The sequence below is a fragment of the Ambystoma mexicanum genome, chromosome 2p (genome assembly GCF_040938575.1).
Source record: "Ambystoma mexicanum isolate Mex_15411 chromosome 2p, UKY_AmexF1_1, whole genome shotgun sequence".
Lineage (NCBI taxonomy): Eukaryota > Metazoa > Chordata > Amphibia > Caudata > Ambystomatidae > Ambystoma > Ambystoma mexicanum.
This window is the reverse complement of record NC_090923.1, coordinates 255,473,582-255,495,108: the sequence shown is the minus strand read 5'-3', so window position 1 is coordinate 255,495,108 and position 21,527 is coordinate 255,473,582.

Genomic DNA, 21,527 nt, shown 5'->3' with positions numbered 1-21,527 from the left:
CTGCGTCACTCTCCGGACGCAGGAGCACTAGTCTATGGAGTGCGCGGCTCAGGGGACAGTTTCCCTGAGCCACGCGCAACATGGATAGGGTAGAGGAACATTATTAATGTAAACAACGCTGCAACAGTAATGAAGAGGGCTTTTACTCACCGGCCCATATTCTAAGCCCTGATGAATGTGGTTCAACCACTCTTCACCACAGAAATCGGTCGGCTATAAAATGACCTGACCCAAGAGTACAACAAGACTACCTGGAGTGAGTGCATTTGGTTTTTGAATCCACAATACAACAACTCTGTGGATTTCCTGTTTTGTAACAAAAATATTGAGAGAGAAAAATTGAGAAATTGATTGAAGAATATCCCCCTCGTTCTTAGCCAAAAGTTGTACTAACTCTGTTCCATAGGATACACTATATTGCTTTGCTTTACTGGTCACATCTCTTGTGCTGTCACACCTTCACCACTTGCCAATACTGCTCCCTCTATGGCTAATTTTGACAATTCTTTCTGAACTAACTTTGCTTCCTCCTCCTTTCTCCTCTCGGCTTTCATGCTATTATTCTCCTGTAACAATCAACAATGATGTACCATAGTCAACTGCATTTATGGCCATGGCTTTGCTTCCATCACCACCAGTTTCTTCATCTGTTGTCTCAGGCCATCCCTGACATGAGATGTGGTAAAATAATGCTTTCTCCCACGATTCTCTCCTCTTGAGACACCATCAGAATATCATGAATAAAGGCAACAGGGTCTTCATCCTCACTCATTTTCTACATCAAAATTGCACCCATGTCTGATGTATTGGGATGTTGTACTCTAAGCACCCACCAAACATCTGCTCTGCAGTTGTTAAATGGTGCTCCATTGTGTGTCGTGTTTCGTGCAGTCAAACCTGCATACCGTGCTTGTTTCCAAATGTCACAGCCCTCTCCCCTAGAATGGCTGCCAGCAGGCCTTTTATGTCACCTATTGCTAACGTCATTCCTGATGTCATTCCCTTTAACTCATATATCCATGTTTACGCTCCTGAAGTCAAACTAGGCAATTTACATTTCAAATTATCCTTATCCATTTGTGGCTGCGGTATATATCGTGGTCGTCCTCCCCCTTCTCTAATAATGGGAATTGTGAAAATCCTGATCTGTAATCACACCCACCTACACTTCATGTTTTCCAGGTGGGGTTAGTCCAACCTGTTTGTCTCCATCCTGGTAGTGACCTTAGTCTGCCTACATAAGGCAGGATAGGTCACCCTTACTGTACCAGCGTGGTTATGGTCACTCAGTATATGCTGTCGGTTCTCTTGCTTTTTCTTTACGTTCCTCTACATCTGACCATTTTACCCCTTTTCTACACTTGAGTCTTTATTCCGTATTTGACTAAATCAATCCCTACATGTTCTGCTTTATCGTCAGACCATGTTTGTATTCCCGGTATCCCTGCAGCTTCCTGCGGACATGTTGTGACCCTCTCTCTTCTTCTGATCATTCTCGTGCTTCAATTGGCACCATGCTTTTATTGAATAGATGATGTATTTCCTCATCCCTTAGTCCACACTCTCTTCTTCCCTTTTCCTCATCCCTCTCATCTCTTCTCCCTTGTTCCTTCTTCACAACCAACATACTTTCAATCTCTGTGTTTCTATCTCCCTTGATTCTTATCTTCTTTTCTAGTCTCTCCTGTAAATTCCTTGGGCCTCATTACAAGTTTGGCAAACTTGCAACTTTTTCTGCCCCTAACAATGGAAGAAATACAGGGCCATTACAACACTGGCGGACTCTGTATTTCCCCATTGCGAGGGGCCCGTAACAACCACCAGGTCCGACCTGGCAGGTGAAAAGGCACCCGCTGGCAGAACTCGAAGTTTTCCAGTCCGGTAACTACGGTGCCAGCAAGCTTACTGGTACTGTAGTTACCGGACCAGCAAACCTAATGAGGTCTTTTGTCTCATACCTTATTCATCCTTCTTTTTGCCTCCTCTTCCTCTCCTTCTCTTCCTTTTATGTTCTCCTTGTTGTCTTTATTTCTCTTGTTCTTTGTCTCTCTTCTCTTTCTTGTCTTTCTCTAACCCCATCAATGCCTGTGTCATCTAGTTTAAGTATTAACAGTCCTCTGATCCATTCAGTCTGTACTATCATCACTCTCTTAGCATTGTGTGTCACTTCTCTTTGTCTTTTTGCGTCTTGCTCTATCTCCATCTATCTGTTCTTTCTGTCCTTTCTCACATCATGCTGTTTACTTTCATCGTGTGTTGAAATATATTTGCACTCTCTACTTTTGCTCTCGTCCACACTGTCCTCACTTTTATAAGCATGGAGCTTCTATGTTGGATTAACATACCCCACCACTGCTTTCAATTCCTTTAAAGGATAGAATTCCTCTTTCTCAGTTTCTGCGCTTTTGTTTTCAGTAGGGGAAAGAGGAGCCGAAGGCATTGCATCCTCCCCTTTATGCTGATTAAGCATCCACTCCTTCTCAGGCAGATCTTCTTTCTCACTCTCTTACATCTTCCACAACTGTAAAACGGTCAACTCTTTCTGTAACTTCTTTCTCTCATATGTAGCATGCAAATATGATGTCATGTGTCGCAATATTGTTTTTAACATCAAACCTTCTTGGGTCCATGGCAAAAGCTTTTTATTAGTCGTGCCCTTCACCCACTCTAGGTGATACTGCCTTATTTTGGGTGTATATCTTGGCAGTGTCCTGCATAGGTGTAAAATAGAAGTTTCCCTGATGGTGACAAGTCGATTTCGACAACCACTGCTTACCATATCTTTTATTTAATATCTTTTATTTATTTTATCAATTATACCACACTGATTGATTTGAGCAGGCACCATCAATCGCAGCCCATTAACAGAAAAACAAGTTTTTAACAAATATAAAAACTCTATGCAATAGAGTATTGTTTATTCCTATGTTTACAATTTCTATCACTTCTTACTGACTTGTTTTGTTATTGACACAGAATCTCTTCTTTATATATTTATTATTCTCCTTTAGTTTAGTTTAGTTTAGTTTAGTTTCTTTATTTATACCGCACGCTGAACCCTGAGGTAACTGGGGCCCAGATACTTAGAGCAAGTTACGTCAGATTATGGACATACAAGAAAAAGATAACAGTAAGTGCAAATGACTGGGTTACAAGGTGGTCGAGTGGCAGACATAGGAAACAAATAATACATTAGTTAGTGTGTCAGACAGTGGGATATTTCTTGTTTGCAAGCCAGGACTTTGTTTTCACTCTGAAAGTCCAGAAGGATGGTTCAGCTTTAAGGTTCATGGGTATAGCATTCATGAGCTTGACAGCTAAGACTGGGAAGTGGAGCCACCTGCTTTTTTTAGGGAGAATTTAGGGATGGATAAGCAATGAGAGTAAAGGGTTCTGGTTGGTCTGGCTGAAATGTGTTTGTTGAACTTGTCTGCCAGGTACTTGATGGGCGTCGTTAGAGAGGCATTTGTGGACGATGGCGAGAGATCTTAGGGTGATTCTGTCAGGGAGCCAGTGGGCATTGTGTCTAAAGCTGGAGATGTGCAAGTGCTGGGGCATACTCAAGACCACTATGAGGGCATTATCCTGAAGCACTTGTAGTTTTTAAGATTACGCTCTGTGGTACCAAGTAAGAGAGTATTGCAGTAGTAAGTTTTTGAGAGCACTAGCACTCTGGCTAGAGTAATGCAACTGGTAGGTGAGAGGAAGGCTTTGCAGGCATTAATGAGCTTATTTGTGTAAGTCGTGGAGAAGGCTGTGGTGTTTACTTGTTTTTTGAGTGAGAGAGTGGAGTCCAAATAAACGCCTAGGGTTTTAATTTCTTTGGCCACTGTTATTAGATTACCATCTATGTTGACAGAGGCGTAGCAGTAGTACAATTTGTATAGCCAAGGTTGTGAGCCGACGAGAAGGAGCTCAGTTTTCTCGTCATTAAGGCATAAGACATGTTCTTCTATCCAGGCTTGGATCTCCAGGTAGAGGTTGTTAATCTGTACAGAGTCTTCTTCATAACAACCTGATAGGGAGATGAGAACCTGGGTATCATCAGCATAGTTTGTGTATGTGACACCCAGGTTATCCAGACGGTCGAACAATAGCTTTGTGAAGATATTGTATAAGGTTGGCGAGACGCACAAGCCTTGTAGGACGCTACAGAGGATGGGGATGGGCTAAAGCCCCCGGAGAAAAGACAGCAAGGAAGGATTGGACCCAGGCAGTCAACTGGCTGGAGAATGCAGCTGAGGCCGTCAGATGTTCCGTGGGGATCTTGTGGTCTACGTGGTAAAAGACTGCTGAGAGGTCAAGCAGCAGGAGAATGACTAGATTGCCCTTATCCTTTGCCTCATCCATTTGGATTTTTAAGTCCAAAAGGGCTGTCTCTGTTCCATGCCTTGGCCAGAAACCAGATTGTCTCATGCCCAAGAGGTTGTTCTCTTCCAGGTGCTTCTGATTTTTGCAGATAAGCCACTCTGTCTAAGATCTTCAGGATATAAGGGACAGTAGTGATTGGCCTGTAGTTAGTGGGGATGTTGGGGTCTAGGTTCATTTCTTTTTAGAAGGGGTATGACCCAAGCCTCAGTGAGGCTGCTGGGGACTGAGCTTGTTTTAAAGGAGGCGTTGATTAGGGCTGCAATGAAAGGGGCCAGATTGTTGGTGCCTTCCTGAATGATGGCAGCTGGGCAGGAGTCCCCTTGTCATCTGGAGGTTTTTGTGCCTTTTATGAGGCTTTCCACATCTTTCGTTGTGACAGGGCTGAAAGAGAAGGGAGGACAGGTTGGAGTGGTGGTAGAGGGTTGCTCTTGTGCCTAGACTAGTTTTTTCTCTGTTTGATTTAAGATTGAAGCATGCACATTTTGTCTGCCAAGGCTTTTTGGATTCTCTTTCACCAGTCTGCATCTTTCACGCAGGTTTCTGAAGGCTGGGAGGAAGACTCTGGTTCCCTTAGGATAGTGAAGAGCTATTTTGTTCTTGATTTGGCATTGTCAATTCTGTTGTCATAGGTCTCTTTTTTGGCCCTGAGGATAGCGGTTTATAGGTGGTGGCTGCTACCGTGAATAGCGTCTTGTTGGCCGAGTTAGGCGTTTATCTCCAGGTGGCTTCCACCGTTCGTTTGTCGTTTCGCAGGATTTTAAGCTCAGGAGTGAACCATATGTTCAAGTGTGCTGCTGGTTTAGCTTTGGTAAGTTTGATAAGAGCGATGAAGTCTACGGCTGATTCAAGAGTTTTATTGTAAAGGTCAGCAAGTTTATCCACATCTAAATTGGAGTAGTTTGCAGTGCCCAGGATATTGTGGATTAGAGGGTGAACGCTTTGCAAAGTGATGTTGCAGTTATTCCTAGAGAGGGTTTGCTGGATAGTAGCCGGTGAGATGTTCGGCTGCACTTTCACTTGGATGGAGAAGGAGATAACATGGTGGTCTGACCAGGCAATTGGTTCATTTTTGTTCTTTAACTTCCTGTTGTCAATCTTTTGATTTAAAAATCTGATGATCACCTTTATTTTTATTATTGCTGTATATCTCCTAATCTAGACACAATAAAAGAGATACACTACTTTCTCTAGTAAATGTATCTCATTTCAGTCTTTACTGCATTTAGCATCTATTTGATCTGCCGTTTGAGTGCTGTTCCTAGCATCTATGTTGCATTTAGCATCTATCTGCCCTGCCATTTGATTGTGCATTTCACCTACACCCAACAGAATGTACCTACCAGGCATCTTCTCAGCACTGCTGAGAGTAATTCTCCACCTTATCCACTCATCTAGCTATTCAAGCCTCACCTTTAGCTTTGCCTCCAAAGGCACCATTCCTCCTACCATCATGTCTTATATCTACCCTTTACCACCTACATTCACCATCACACCCACTTTGCCCCACCTCTCCACGCCATGTAGTCCATTCACAAGAAATGTCAGACTACGAGCCAGACTACCCAAACTATATGAACCTCGTGCCAGGGACTCCACCCAGTCTAAACTGACTAACCGGACCCCACCTATGCAAATAGTCACTCCCACCAACCATCCCATGAACAGACCTAAGCATAACCTATCTAATACTACGACCAAGTATAAGCCTCACAATACAGCCACCATACCTACCCACACTAAAACTATTGCCCCACCCATTAGAGGAGCCCAATCCGTAGTAGCCCATGCCTCAGATATAGCAGACCTCATTCTAGAAGATAATCCAGACTTTCTAGCCATCAGCGAGTCCTGGCTCCATGCAGCCGCTGGCCCAGCTCTATCGTTAGCTATCCCTGAGGACTATACTATGATCCGAGTGGACAGAATAGAATCCAGAGGTGGAGGTCTCGCCATAATTGCCAAAGCACACCTCAATATTAGACTTGACACCACAAACAACCTCACATCTTGCGAATCGCTTACAGCTAAGCTGCCCACTGCCAATTCCCAAACTATCACCATTCATTTATTCTACAGACCTCCTGGGCCCTTAGGCTTTCAAGGAAGACCTCACTACCATCCTTACTAACAACCTAAAAATACTTCCCAGAGTCTCATTTTATGAGATTTTAACTTAGGCCTTAAAGACCCCAAAGACCCCAAGGCTACCCTCATTGACAATACCCTGTCAGAATTAGCCTTTACCCAAAGAGTGTCCACCCCTACCCAAAACAAAGGGAGAACCCTTGACTGGGTTGCAGACCACAACTGTGTGGCCTCCATCACCTCTATCTCCCCTCAACCGTGGTCCGACCACCATCTCCTTACCTTCACCCTCGAAGCCTCAAGCCCCATTTCCAATAACTCACTAGCTACAGCCACACCTACGAGAAACAAATAAAACATCACAGTGGATGAACTCATCCCCCTCATTCTCCCAACCCTGAACCAACTCTCAGCAACCTCCAATCCTCACCACCTCATACAGGGTTACAACAAAATCATGCGTTCAGCTTTAAACTCCATTGCACCGCTAAAACTGAGAAAAAGCAAACCAAAAAAACACCTCAACACTTGGTTCTCTACCCACTTAAAGCTTCTCAGACTAGAGAAACGTAAAAAAGAACATGCCTGGAGACAATCACCCACAGAAAACAACAAGTTGATCCTCAATAGAATAGCTGCCACATACAAAAAAGAAATCTCAATCGCTAAACAAGAATCTTATAACCAGAGAATATCACAAGCCAAATCTAGTACTAAAGAATTGTTTACTATCATCAAAGAGCTGGAAACACCTGTCCCCATCCCGGACACATGTGTGAAAGATAAACAATGATGCACCAGTGTCCAAAGCGCCCTCTCCAACAAAGCCGCAGGCCTACAAACCAAAATTAATAACAAGAAAGAATCCCTAACCAACTTTACTAACTCCACCAACACTCCCCCGCCCTACACCCCATAACACTACACCCAACCCACTCTCCCGCTTCAGCGTCTCCAAGGTCTCCATGTTAGAAGTGGAAAAAATGATCCTCAGCCTCAAACCTTCAAACTGCTAGGGCGGCCCATGCCGTTCACAAATCATTAAAGATGCAGCAATAAACCTCTCACCATTCATCACCAAACTCAGTAACGCCTCCTTCTCCTCAGGCATCATCCCCAACAACCTCAAAGAGTCTTGGGTTCTCCCTTTACTCAAGAAACCCTCCTGGGACCCGTCTATACCCACCAACTACAGACCCATCACCACCGTCCCCTTCCTGCTCAAAATATTAGGCAAGAAAGCTTAGCAACAAATACAACAATACCTTGAACTAAACCATCTCATAGGAATCCGGCAATCGTGCTTTAGACCCCAACACGGGACAGAGACTGCCCTCATCGACCTCAAGGCTCAAATCGACACCCTTAGCGATAACGGGAAAACTGCTCTACTACTTCTACTTGACCTCTCTGCATCATTTGATTTAGTAGATCACAAAGTTCTCTGTAACCACCTAGACTCGGCAGCCCATTTCTCTCAAGAAGCCATCAGTTGGATTGAGTCCTTCCTGAACAACAGGTATATGCAAGTCTTCTCTACCTCAGCATCCGCTGACCCTAACCCCATCACTTGTGGGGTCCTTCAGGGGTCATGCGTCTCCCCTACATTGTACAACGTGTTCACGAAGCCCCTGTTTGATGATCTAGACGGTCTGGGTATCACCTACACTAATTACGCCGATGATACCCAGATCCTACCCTGTTGACGGGAGATTAAAACAAGGATTTGGCCTTGGTGAACAGGGTGTACCTCATCATCCAGGCATGGATGGCCTCCCACAGTATATGCCTGAATGATGGCCTCAGCACCACCCCTAACCTAAACAAACTGGATCACAACTACACCAGCTTCCTCATAGATGGCAACTCTATCAAGGTAGCCAAGGAAGTTAAAACTCTAGGAATATATCTAGACTCTTCCCTTTCCTTCCGCAAACAGGTTAGCTCATTGGCCTCCTCCACAGACCACACATGTAAACTAATAAGATCAGCCAAACCCTTCCTCTCCACCCAGAGCTGTACCACCTGAGCCAGAGCCCTTATACTATCAAAATTGGACTATTGTAACGTCCTTTACGTAGGAGCCAACAAATATGTTACAAATAAAATCCAGACTCTGCAAAACAATGCTCTCAGAGCAGCGCTTAGCAATCCCAAGAGAGAACACATTTCCAACATCAGGACAGCCCATAATTGGCTCACTACCACTGACAAAATCCTGCTCAAAGTAGACTACTTAATTCATAAATGCCTCAACAATGCAGCCCCCTTTCTACCTGGTCGACAGAATAAAAAATACTCCCCCAACTGACCTACCAGAACCGCCTATGCCAACTTGCTCTCAGTTACCAGGTTCAAACGAACCAAAACGGGTGTCAACAGCTTCCAGGTGAAAGCAGCCTAAGACTGGAACTCCCTGCCACCTTCCTTAAGGACATCTCAAACTTACCCCCACTTTATACGCAATTACATTCAGTGGATAAAAGACAATGGGCCTCATTACACGGAAGGCGGTAATGGTTAACGGCCACCGTTAACGGTAACGGTGACCGTTAACCATTACCGCCTTACTACAAGGTCCCTTAGCGCGCTGGTGCTTTAACGCCTGCTTTTTGCAGGATAGGTCACCCTTACTGTACCAGCGTGGTTATGGTCACTCCGTATATGCTGTCGGTTCTCTTGCTTTTTCTTTACGTTCCTCTACATCTGACCATTTTACCCCTTTTCTACACTTGAGTCTTTATTCAGTATTTGACTAAATCAATCCCTACATGTTCTGCTTTATCGTCAGACCATGTTTGTATTCCCGGTATCCCTGCAGCTTCCTGCGGACATGTTTTGACCCTCTCTCTTCTTCTGATCATTCTCGTGCTTCAATTGGCACCATGCTTTTATTGAATAGATGATGTATTTCCTCATCCCTTAGTCCACACTCTCTTCTTCCCTTTTCCTCATCTCTCTCATCTCTTCTCCCTTGTTCCTTCTTCACAACCAACATACTTTCAATCTCTGTGTTTCTATCTCCCTTGATTCTTATCTTCTTTTCTAGTCTCTCCTGTAAATTCCTTGGGCCTCATTACAAGTTTGGCAAACTTGCAACTTTTTCTGCCCCTAACAATGGAAGAAATACAGGGCCATTACAACCCTGGCGGACTCTGTATTTCCCCATTGCGAGGGGCCCGTAACAACCACCAGGTCTGACCTGGCAGGTGAAAAGGCACCCGCTGGCAGAACTCGAAGTTTTCCAGTCCGGTAACTACGGTGCCAGCAAGCTTACTGGTACTGTAGTTACCGGACCAGCAAACCTAATGAGGTCTTTTGTCTCATACCTTATTCATCCTTCTTTTTGCCTCCTCTTCCTCTCCTTCTCTTCCTTTTATGTTCTCCTTGTTGTCTTTATTTCTCTTGTTCTTTGTCTCTCTTCTCTTTCTTGTCTTTCTCTAACCCCATCAATGCCTGTGTCATCTAGTTTAAGTATTAACAGTCCTCTGATCCATTCAGTCTGTACTATCATCACTCTCTTAGCATTGTGTGTCACTTCTCTTTGTCTTTTTGCGTCTTGCTCTATCTCCATCTATCTGTTCTTTCTGTCCTTTCTCACATCATGCTGTTTACTTTCATCGTGTGTTGAAATATATTTGCACTCTCTACTTTTGCTCTCGTCCACACTGTCCTCACTTTTATAAGCATGGAGCTTCTATGTTGGATTAACATACCCCACCACTGCTTTCAATTCCTTTAAAGGATAGAATTCCTCTTTCTCAGTTTCTGCACTTTTGTTTTCAGTAGGGGAAAGAGGAGCCGAAGGCATTGCATCCTCCCCTTTATGCTGATTAAGCATCCACTCCTTCTCAGGCAGATCTTCTTTCTCACTCTCTTACATCTTCCACAACTGTAAAACGGTCAACTCTTTCTGTAACTTCTTTCTCTCATATGTAGCATGCAAATATGATGTCATGTGTCGCAATATTGTTTTTAACATCAAACCTTCTTGGGTCCATGGCAAAAGCTTTTTATTAGTCGTGCCCTTCACCCACTCTAGGTGATACTGCCTTATTTTGGGTGTATATCTTGGCAGTGTCCTGCATAGGTGTAAAATAGAAGTTTCCCTGATGGTGACAAGTCGATTTCGACAACCACTGCTTACCATATATTTTATTTAATATCTTTTATTTATTTTATCAATTATACCACACTGATTGATTTGAGCAGGCACCATCAATCGCAGCCCATTAACAGAAAAACAAGTTTTTAACAAATATAAAAACTCTATGCAATAGAGTATTGTTTATTCCTATGTTTACAATTTCTATCACTTCTTACTGACTTGTTTTGTTATTGACACAGAATCTCTTCTTTATATATTTATTATTCTCCTTTAGTTTAGTTTAGTTTAGTTTAGTTTCTTTATTTATACCGCACGCTGAACCCTGAGGTAACTGGGGCCCAGATACTTAGAGCAAGTTACGTCAGATTATGGACATACAAGAAAAAGATAACAGTAAATGCAAATGACTGGGTTACAAGGTGGTCGAGTGGCAGACATAGGAAACAAATAATACATTAGTTAGTGTGTCAGACAGTGGGATATTTCTTGTTTGCAAGCCAGGACTTTGTTTTCACTCTGAAAGTCCAGAAGGATGGTTCAGCTTTAAGGTTCATGGGTATAGCATTCATGAGCTTGACAGCTAAGACTGGGAAGTGGAGCCACCTGCTTTTTTTAGGGAGAATTTAGGGATGGATAAGCAATGAGAGTACAGGGTTCTGGTTGGTCTGGCTGAAATGTGTTTGTTGAACTTGTCTGCCAGGTACTTGATGGGCGTCATTAGAGAGGCATTTGTGGACGATGGCGAGAGATCTTAGGGTGATTCTGTCAGGGAGCCAGTGGGCATTGTGTCTAAAGCTGGAGATGTGCAAGTGCTGGGGCATACTCAAGACCACTATGAGGGCATTATCCTGAAGCACTTGTAGTTTTTAAGATTACGCTCTGTGGTACCAAGTAAGAGAGTATTGCAGTAGTAAGTTTTTGAGAGCACTAGCACTCTGGCTAGAGTAATGCAACTGGTAGGTGAGAGGAAGGCTTTGCAGGCATTAATGAGCTTATTTGTGTAAGTCGTGGAGCAGGCTGTGGTGTTTACTTGTTTTTTGAGTGAGAGAGTGGAGTCCAAATAAACGCCTAGGGTTTTAATTTCTTTGGCCACTGTTATTAGATTACCATCTATGTTGACAGAGGCGTAGCAGTAGTACAATTTGTATAGCCAAGGTTGTGAGCCGACGAGAAGGAGCTCAGTTTTCTCGTCATTAAGGTATAAGACATGTTCTTCTATCCAGGCTTGGATCCCCAGGTAGAGGTTGTTAATCTGTACTGAGTCTTCTTCATAACAACCTGATAGGGAGATGAGAACCTGGGTATCATCAGCATAGTTTGTGTATGTGACACCCAGGTTATCCAGACGGTCGAACAATAGCTTTGTGAAGATATTGTATAAGGTTGGCGAGACGCACAAGCCTTGTAGGACGCTACAGAGGATGGGGATGGGCTAAAGCCCCCAGAGAAAAGACAGCAAGGAAGGATTGTACCCAGGCAGTCAACTGGCTGGAGAATGCAGCTGAGGCCGTCAGATGTTCCGTGGGGATCTTGTGGTCTACGTGGTCAAAGACTGCTGAGAGGTCAAGCAGCAGGAGAATGACTAGATTGCCCTTATCCTTTGCCTCATCCATTTGGATTTTTAAGTCCAAAAGGGCTGTCTCTGTTCCATGCCTTGGCCAGAAACCAGATTGTCTCATGCCCAAGAGGTTGTTCTCTTCCAGGTGCTTCTGATTTTTGCAGATAAGCCACTCTGTCTAAGATCTTCAGGATATAAGGGACAGTAGTGATTGGCCTGTAGTTAGTGGGGATGTTGGGGTCTAGGTTCATTTCTTTTTAGAAGGGGTATGACCCAAGCCTCCGTGAGGCTGCTGGGGACTGAGCTTGTTTTAAAGGAGGCGTTGATTAGGGCTGCAATGAAAGGGGCCAGATTGTTGGTGCCTTCCTGAATGATGGCAGCTGGGAAGGAGTCCCCTTGTCATCTGGAGGTTTTTATGCCTTTTATGAGGCTTTCCACATCTTTCGTTGTGACAGGGCTGAAAGAGAAGGGAGGACAGGTTGGAGTGGTGGTAGAGGGTTGCTCTTGTGCCTAGACTAGTTTTTTCTCTGTTTGATTTAAGATTGAAGCATGCACATTTTGTCTGCCAAGGCTTTTTGGATTCTCTTTCACCAGTCTGCATCTTTCACGCAGGTTTCTGAAGGCGGGGAGGGAGACTCTGGTTCCCTTAGGATAGTGAAGAGCTATTTTGTTCTTGATTTGGCATTGTCAATTCTGTTGTCATAGGTCTCTTTTTTGGCCCTGAGGATAGCGGTTTATAGGTGGTGGCTGCTACCGTGAATAGCGTCTTGTTGGCCGAGTTAGGCGTTTATCTCCAGGTGGCTTCCACCGTTCGTTTGTCGTTTCGCAGGATTTTAAGCTCAGGAGTGAACCATATGTTCAAGTGTGCTGCTGGTTTAGCTTTGGTAAGTTTGATAGGAGCGATGAAGTCTACGGCTGATTCAAGTGTTTTATTGTAAAGGTCAGCAAGTTTATCCACATCTAAATTGGAGTAGTTTGCAGTGCCCAGGATATTGTGGATTAGAGGGTGAACGCTTTGCAAAGTGATGTTGCAGTTATTCCTAGAGAGGGTTTGCTGGATAGTAGCCGGTGAGATGTTCGGCTGCACTTTCACTTGGATGGAGAAGGAGATAACATGGTGGTCTGACCAGGCAATTGGTTCATTTTTGTTCTTTAACTTCCTGTTGTCAATCTTTTGATTTAAAAATATGATGATCACCTTTATTTTTATTATTGCTGTATATCTCCTAATCTAGACACAATAAAAGAGATACACTACTTTCTCTAGTAAATGTATCTCATTTCAGTCTTTACTGCATTTAGCATCTATTTGATCTGCCGTTTGAATGCTGTTCCTAGCATCTATGTTGCATTTAGCATCTATCTGCCCTGCCATTTGATTGTGCATTTCACCTACACCCAACAGAATGTACCTACCAGGCATCTTCTCAGCACTGCTGAGAGTAATTCTCCACCTTATCCACTCATCTAGCTATTCAAGCCTCACCTTTAGCTTTGCCTCCAAAGGCACCATTCCTCCTACCATCATGTCTTATATCTACCCTTTACCACCTACATTCACCATCACACCCACTTTGCCCCACCTCTCCACGCCATGTAGTCCATCCACAAGAAATGTCAGACTACGAGCCAGACTACCCAAACTATATGAACCTCGTGCCAGGGACTCCACCCAGTCTAAACTGACTAACCGGACCCCACCTATGCAAATAGTCACTCCCACCAACCATCCCATGAACAGACCTAAGCATAACCTATCTAATACTACGACCAAGTATAAGCCTCACAATACAGCCACCATACCTACCCACACTAAAACTATTACCCCACCCATTAGAGGAGCCCAATCCGTAGTAGCCCATGCCTCAGATATAGCAGACCTCATTCTAGAAGATAATCCAGACTTTCTAGCCATCAGCGAGTCCTGGCTCCATGCAGCCGCTGGCCCAGCTCTATCGTTAGCTATCCCTGAGGACTATACTATCATCCGAGTGGACAGAATAGAATCCAGAGGTGGAGGTCTCGCCATAATTGCCAAAGCACACCTCAATATTAGACTTGACACCACAAACAACCTCACATCTTGCGAATCGCTTACAGCTAAGCTGCCCACTGCCAATTCCCAAACTATCACCATTCATTTATTCTACAGACCTCCTGGGCCCTTAGGCTTTCAAGGAAGACCTCACTACCATCCTTACTAACAACCTAAAAATACTTCCCAGAGTCTCATTTTATGAGATTTTAACTTAGGCCTTAAAGACCCCAAAGACCCCAAGGCTACCCTCATTGACAATACCCTGTCAGAATTAGCCTTTACCCAAAGAGTGTCCACCCCTACCCAAAACAAAGGGAGAACCCTTGACTGGGTTGCAGACCACAACTGTGTGGCCTCCATCACCTCTATCTCCCCTCAACCGTGGTCCGACCACCATCTCCTTACCTTCACCCTCGAAGCCTCAAGCCCCATTTCCAATAACTCACTAGCTACAGCCACACCTACGAGAAACAAATAAAACATCACAGTGGATGAACTCATCCCCCTCATTCTCCCAACCCTGAACCAACTCTCAGCAACCTCCAATCCTCACCACCTCGTACAGGGTTACAACAAAATCATGCGTTCAGCTTTAAACTCCATTGCACCGCTAAAACTGAGAAAAAGCAAACCAAAAAAACACCTGAACACTTGGTTCTCTACCCACTTAAAGCTTCTCAGACTAGAGAAACGTAAAAAAGAACATGCCTGGAGACAATCACCCACAGAAAACAACAAGTTGATCCTCAATAGAATAGCTGCCACATACAAAAAAGAAATCTCAATCGCTAAACAAGAATCTTATAACCAGAGAATATCACAAGCCAAATCTAGTACTAAAGAATTGTTTACTATCATCAAAGAGCTGGAAACACCTGTCCCCATCCCGGACACATGTGTGAAAGATAAACAATGATGCACCAGTGTCCAAAGCGCCCTCTCCAACAAAGCCGCAGGCCTACAAACCAAAATTAATAACAAGAAAGAATCCCTAACCAACTTTACTAACTCCACCAACACTCCCCCGCCCTACACCCCATAACACTACACCCAACCCACTCTCCCGCTGCAGCGTCTCCAAGGTCTCCATGTTAGAAGTGGAAAAAATGATCCTCAGCCTCAAACCTTCAAACTGCCAGGGCGGCCCATGCCGTTCACAAATCATTAAAGATGCAGCAATAAACCTCTCACCATTCATCACCAAACTCAGTAACGCCTCCTTCTCCTCAGGCATCATCCCCAACAACCTCAAAGAGTCTTGGGTTCTCCCTTTACTCAATAAACCCTCCTGGGACCCGTCTATACCCACCAACTACAGACCCATCACCACCGTCCCCTTCCTGATCAAAATATTAGGCAAGACAGCTTAGCAACAAATACAACAATACCTTGAACTAAACCATCTCATAGGAATCCGGCAATCGTGCTTTAGACCCCAACACGGGACAGAGACTGCCCTCATCGACCTCAAGGCTCAAATCGACACCCTTAGCGATAACGGGAAAACTGCTCTACTACTTCTACTTGACCTCTCTGCATCATTTGATTTAGTAGATCACAAAGTTCTCTGTAACCACCTAGACTCGGCAGCCCATTTCTCTCAAGAAGCCATCAGTTGGATTGAGTCCTTCCTGAACAACAGGTATATGCAAGTCTTCTCTACCTCAGCATCCGCTGACCCTAACCCCATCACTTGTGGGGTCCTTCAGGGGTCATGCGTCTCCCCTACATTGTACAACGTGTTCACGAAGCCCCTGTTTGATGATCTAGACGGTCTGGGTATCACCTACACTAATTACGCCGATGATACCCAGATCCTACCCTGTTGACGGGAGATTAAAACAAGGATTTGGCCTTGGTGAACAGGGTGTACCTCATCATCCAGGCATGGATGGCCTCCCACAGTATATGCCTGAATGATGGCCTCAGCACCACCCCTAACCTAAACAAACTGGATCACAACTACACCAGCTTCCTCATAGATGGCAACTCTATCAAGGTAGCCAAGGAAGTTAAAACTCTAGGAATATATCTAGACTCTTCCCTTTCCTTCCGCAAACAGGTTAGCTCCATGGCCTCCTCCACAGACCACACATGTAAACTAATAAGATCAGCCAAACCCTTCCTCTCCACCCAGAGCTGTACCACCTGAGCCAGAGCCCTTATACTATCAAAATTGGACTATTGTAACGTCCTTTACGTAGGAGCCAACAAATATGTTACAAATAAAATCCAGACCCTGCAAAACAATACTCTCAGAGCAGCGCTTACCAATCCCAAGAGAGAACACATTTCCAACATCAGGAGAGCCCATAATTGGCTCACTACCACTGACAAAATCCTGCTCAAAGTAGACTACTTAATTCATAAATGCCTCAACAATGCAGCCCCCTTTCTACCTGGTCGACAGAATAAAAAATACTCCCCCAACTGACCTACCAGAACCGCCTATGCCAACTTGCTCTCAGTTACCAGGTTCAAACGAACCAAAACGGGTGTCAACAGCTTCCAGGTGAAAGCAGCCTAAGACTGGAACTCCCTGCCACCTTCCTTAAGGACATCTCAAACTTACCCCCACTTTATACGCAATTACATTCAGTGGATAAAAGACAATGGGCCTCATTACACGGAAGGCGGTAATGGTTAACAGCCACCGTTAACGGTAACGGTGACCGTTAACCATTACCGCCTTACTACAAGGTCCCTTAGCGGGCTGGTGCTTTAACGCCTGCTTTTTGCAGGCGTTAAAAACCAACCCGCTAAGGGACCTCGGAGCTAATTACGGCACCGCAAAATTGCAGTGCCATAATTAGCGCCTTCCCCATTCCCATAGAGCCCTATGGGGCAGAAATGGGAATGGGGAAGGGCAATGGCGGAAGGGGGATTTACTGCCCCACCAACCTTGGAATGGGGCGGTAAATCCCCTTTCCGCCAAGGTGGTGCCGGTATTTTACCGGCATGAGCCATGGCGCTAATAGCGCCATGGCTCACCGCCTTCCGTGTAATGAGGCCCAATGACCGATAACTCCCCTTGCCTACCCTATGTATACTTGTAAATATGCATATTTGTAAACTGTTTATCACTGCATCTGTCGCAACTGCTTTAACCTATGTACACACTGTAATTATTGAACAGCACTGTAACCAAGCTGAGAATAACCTTGCTGCTCCTGTGCCCTTATACATTCGGGTCTGGCGCGCAATATAAATGATTAAACAAACAAACAAACAACATTTTTGAGTTGATACACACTCTTCTTTTTGGCCTTGACTCAGGAATCATTTAATATTATCCCCATTAGGAGTTTTAGTGCATACCCTTCCACCCCTCTTGGAACAAGGAATCGAGGTATCTTTTTCTTTTCTTTCTCATACCCAAAAATCCTGTTACTTATATACTGGCATTTACAATATAGTCCCTACTTCTATACTTGACACTTTCAATGCTTTACTTACATCCGTGGCTTAGCTTGAGTCCCGCAGCATTGACTGTTCCCCAATCGACCACTTCGCCTTCAGTCCAAGGAGTACCTGCGGGGACCGGACAGGAATTACTTCAAAGGGGCACCTGCCGACTGATTTCATTTCACACACTTGTCTTGTGTGCCGCTCTGCACAGGAAGCTCCACGGTCCACTGGCTATTGGTGGAAGTCGTTGATCGTCTGAAAGTCTAAATCTAGGCCCAGGTCAACTGGACCAGAACCATCCTCTGCTACCAAAATGTGCTGTAGCACCTTGAAGCATCTCATGTGCTAGATGAAATTACCAATAATGATCTGAAACCCAAATAAATGGACAGACTGAATATGGCAAAGTAGTATGTTTTTATCAGCATAAAATAAAGTAGTGCAATCTGGCGAACAACAAACTGTAGTCCACACACTCACACTTCAATTTTGATTCCACAAAGGCTTTATACCTCATTATGCACCATCAATGACATCATTCCATGCGGCAAACTGTAAAACCTATTGAAGGGAGGGATTTTTTAAGTGAACATATGTGTCAATATATCATATAAGTATAAGTAATATCACTGGATGCCCCTTATCTGGTAGGCACACATTCTAAACTTTTATTAATCCTCACCGGCATTGTGAGCAAGTGAGCGAGGAGGGCTCTTGCTCTTGCTGAGATCCGCTTCCTGGAGGAGGCAGCGACTGCGAGGACTGACACGTGACTGATCACGTGACCCAAACGCCGTATTTCAAGGAGAGACAGCCGCCCGAGCGGAGTAGTGTGCATCTCGGAGAAGCGGCGTCTTTTAAACTTTTATTAATCCTCACCGGCATTGCGAGCAAGTGAGCGAGGAGGGCTCCTGCTCTTGCTGGGATCCGCTTCCTGGAGGAGGCGGCGACTGCGAGGACTGACACGTGACTGATCATGTGACCCAAACGCCGTATTTCAAGGAGAGACAGCCGCCCGAGCGGAGTAGTGTGCATCTCGGAGAAGCGGCGTCTTTTAAACTTTTATTAATCCTCACCGGCATTGCGAGCAAGCGAGCGAGGAGGGCTCCTGCTCTTGCTGGGATCCGCTTCCTGGAGGAGGCGGCGACTGCGAGAACTGACACGTGACTGATCACGTGACCCAAACGCCGTATTTCAAGGAGAGACAGCCACCCTTGCGGCGTTAAGCCCGACAGGGGTAAAGGGCACTGGCTGTTGTGCAGCTGTTAGGCACTGGTGGTGCACTGAGGGAGACTGCGGAGGTATTTCCCTCTTTGATCCCTCCAGGATTCTTAATCAAGCCAAAACAGCAAGTGCGGATCCAAACACCACGGCGCACGTACAGGTAACCAGCCTATACTATCTTTATGTGATCATTGAAAAAATTGCCTTTATAAAACGGGAGAGTGAGGAAGGAGAAGGTGACTGATTAGAACTAGGCATTGCCTTAGTGCCAAAAGGCCAAGGTACTTTGGGAAAGCTAAAAGCCCTAAACTCTCCCTAACCTTCTTATTGCCTATACTATCACTGCAATCCGCTCGCTATTCTAGGCAAACCTTTCTGGAGCGTGGCAATAAACTGCCTTAGCCCAAGGTAGCGGTGCTGCTCAAAAAGGCGGCTTCTTATCTATTCCCTCCCTTGGACTTGAACAGAGCTAGGAAAGGAGTTGTAACTAGATCCATCTTGGCTAAGAGAATGCCGGGTAAGGCAACAAATCGAAATAAAATGGCAAGGGGGAGGAAACCCTATGGCCTACGATCTAATAAAGGACCTATAGCGGACTTGAGTAAAACTCCTTTGGCGGAAAATGGAGATATGAACCCCGCAGGAGGCAAAGAGGTGGTCCTCCTAAAGGGCCCTCTGGATGCATACTTTCCCAGTAAACCACAGGAGGGAAGTCACGCGATTGGCCCAAAAAAAGGAAATACGCCTCAAATAGAGGGAGAAGGTAGTTACCTACCACTGGATCTTGATAATGACTCCCTGCTACAGTTGTGCTATGCCCTTCAGGAGCGAGTGGGTACACAAGAGGGGAAACAAATGGAGGAAAAAGCCGGAGGGTCCCCTGTCCTTAGAGACTTTATACCAGACACCCCGGCGCCAAGAGGAACTATGTTGCCGACCTTGGAGAACTTGGCTAAAACCCCATCGCTGGGGGATGAGGAACACCCCATCCTTGTATCCTCTGCCTCGCAAACAGACCCTCCTTTGTCCTCCCCCTCACCAACTATCACCCCTATACCCTCATCAATGGAGCCACGCTTATCGGCTAGTCCAAATATGGCCTTTGACTCTGGAAATTCTGTACATGACCTTGCACCACCAGATTATAGCATTCACGAAACATCACAATCTGAGAACTCAACACTTAACTTTGCCATCAAAATATTGCTAAAACTCTGTGGTAGGATCCATGAAGATCAAAAAGCCCAGGGGAGAGTGGTCCTGGCTCTCTATAAACCGCTGAGAGTCTATATTAAACTACCAACCATCCCCTGCATTGACTTGCGGGAACTACCACCCACTGCTTTATCTCCAAAGGGTCAGGGAAAGACAATCCCAAGACCAACATTAGACAAAGAAACCACGATGGAGGAAAAACATGGACCTCCTCTTACAGGGGAGCGGGTGGTGGAAAATAGAACACAGCCCTCCAGAAAACAGAGAAGACAGGCAAAGAAAGCTGAGGAAAAAACCCAAAATTCCCCCCGCCCCGAAACTCTACCCGGCGGCCAACAGTTAAAAATCTATCTAAAAAACAACGTAAACGGGTGGCCAGAAGGAAACGAAGATCGGCCCAAACAGTGGGCACATTAACCAGCTGGTTAATGGAGGAACAACTGGGACAACCTAGCCAGCACTCGGAAGCCCAGACGCCAAATTGCTCTGAACTAGGAGAAGGGCTACAAAACTCTGTATCTATTCCCAGGCAGGCAACTGAGGCTGCCGTACCGACCCCTCCTTTTCCCCAACACATTCCTACCAAAACTCCTTGTGTGGAGAACAGGGAGCCCTCGAGTAACGAAAAATTGGACATCAAAAAAGTTACTATAGCGCCCATTGAGGGCGAAAAAATGGGCACTCAATTAAACAGATCTGCACTCTTTGCTCTTCTCTCAAAAATTCCATCGCTGAGGATACTAAACAATAGCGATGTCAGCTTTGTTGAACCCTCACTCCAAAAGGGAGTAAAATTAACCACAATTCATTGCTGCTTACCAGAGACAGCTGCCATGATAAGGGCAAACTGGTCGTCCCTAGAATATCTGGGATACAAATTAGACGTACCCATACCTACTGTTTTGATGGAGGAAAAGTGTCTGAAATGCTCTTGCGCTTGTACCCCTGGTGCAGCTGGATCAACAACATCAAAGGCTGTGCAAAGACTCAGTGATGAACAAGGGTGGGAATGGCTACAACGAATGTTTGACCAGAAGAAAAGGGAATGAACTTTTACCATCATCAGTTGGAATACGAGGGGATATAGACATTGGATAAATGAGGGAGCCTCCTGTAATATCATCTTAGCTGCGGACATATTCCTACTGCAAGAAACTTGGGTAACTTTCGACTTGGCGTTCGATGGCTATATTATATTTCAATGTATTGCAGTAAGGGGAGACAGGGGTAGACCGAAAGGAGGTCTCCTAATTGGTGTTAAGTCTACATACAACCCGAAATTGATTCACCAGGACAGCCCAGGAGGAAATGCCTTGGCGATTGAAATAAACCCGCCGGGTGGTTGGGCAGGTTGTAATAAGGTCCTGATAATTAATATCTATGACCCGCCGGGTGAGAAGAACACAGAAGCCATAGGAGATAAATTGGATACTGTATTGTCTGCTTGGTACACAGGGGATAATAAGCCAGCAGTGATACTTTGTGGAGATCTGAACGTAAATTCTTCGACTTGGAAGGGT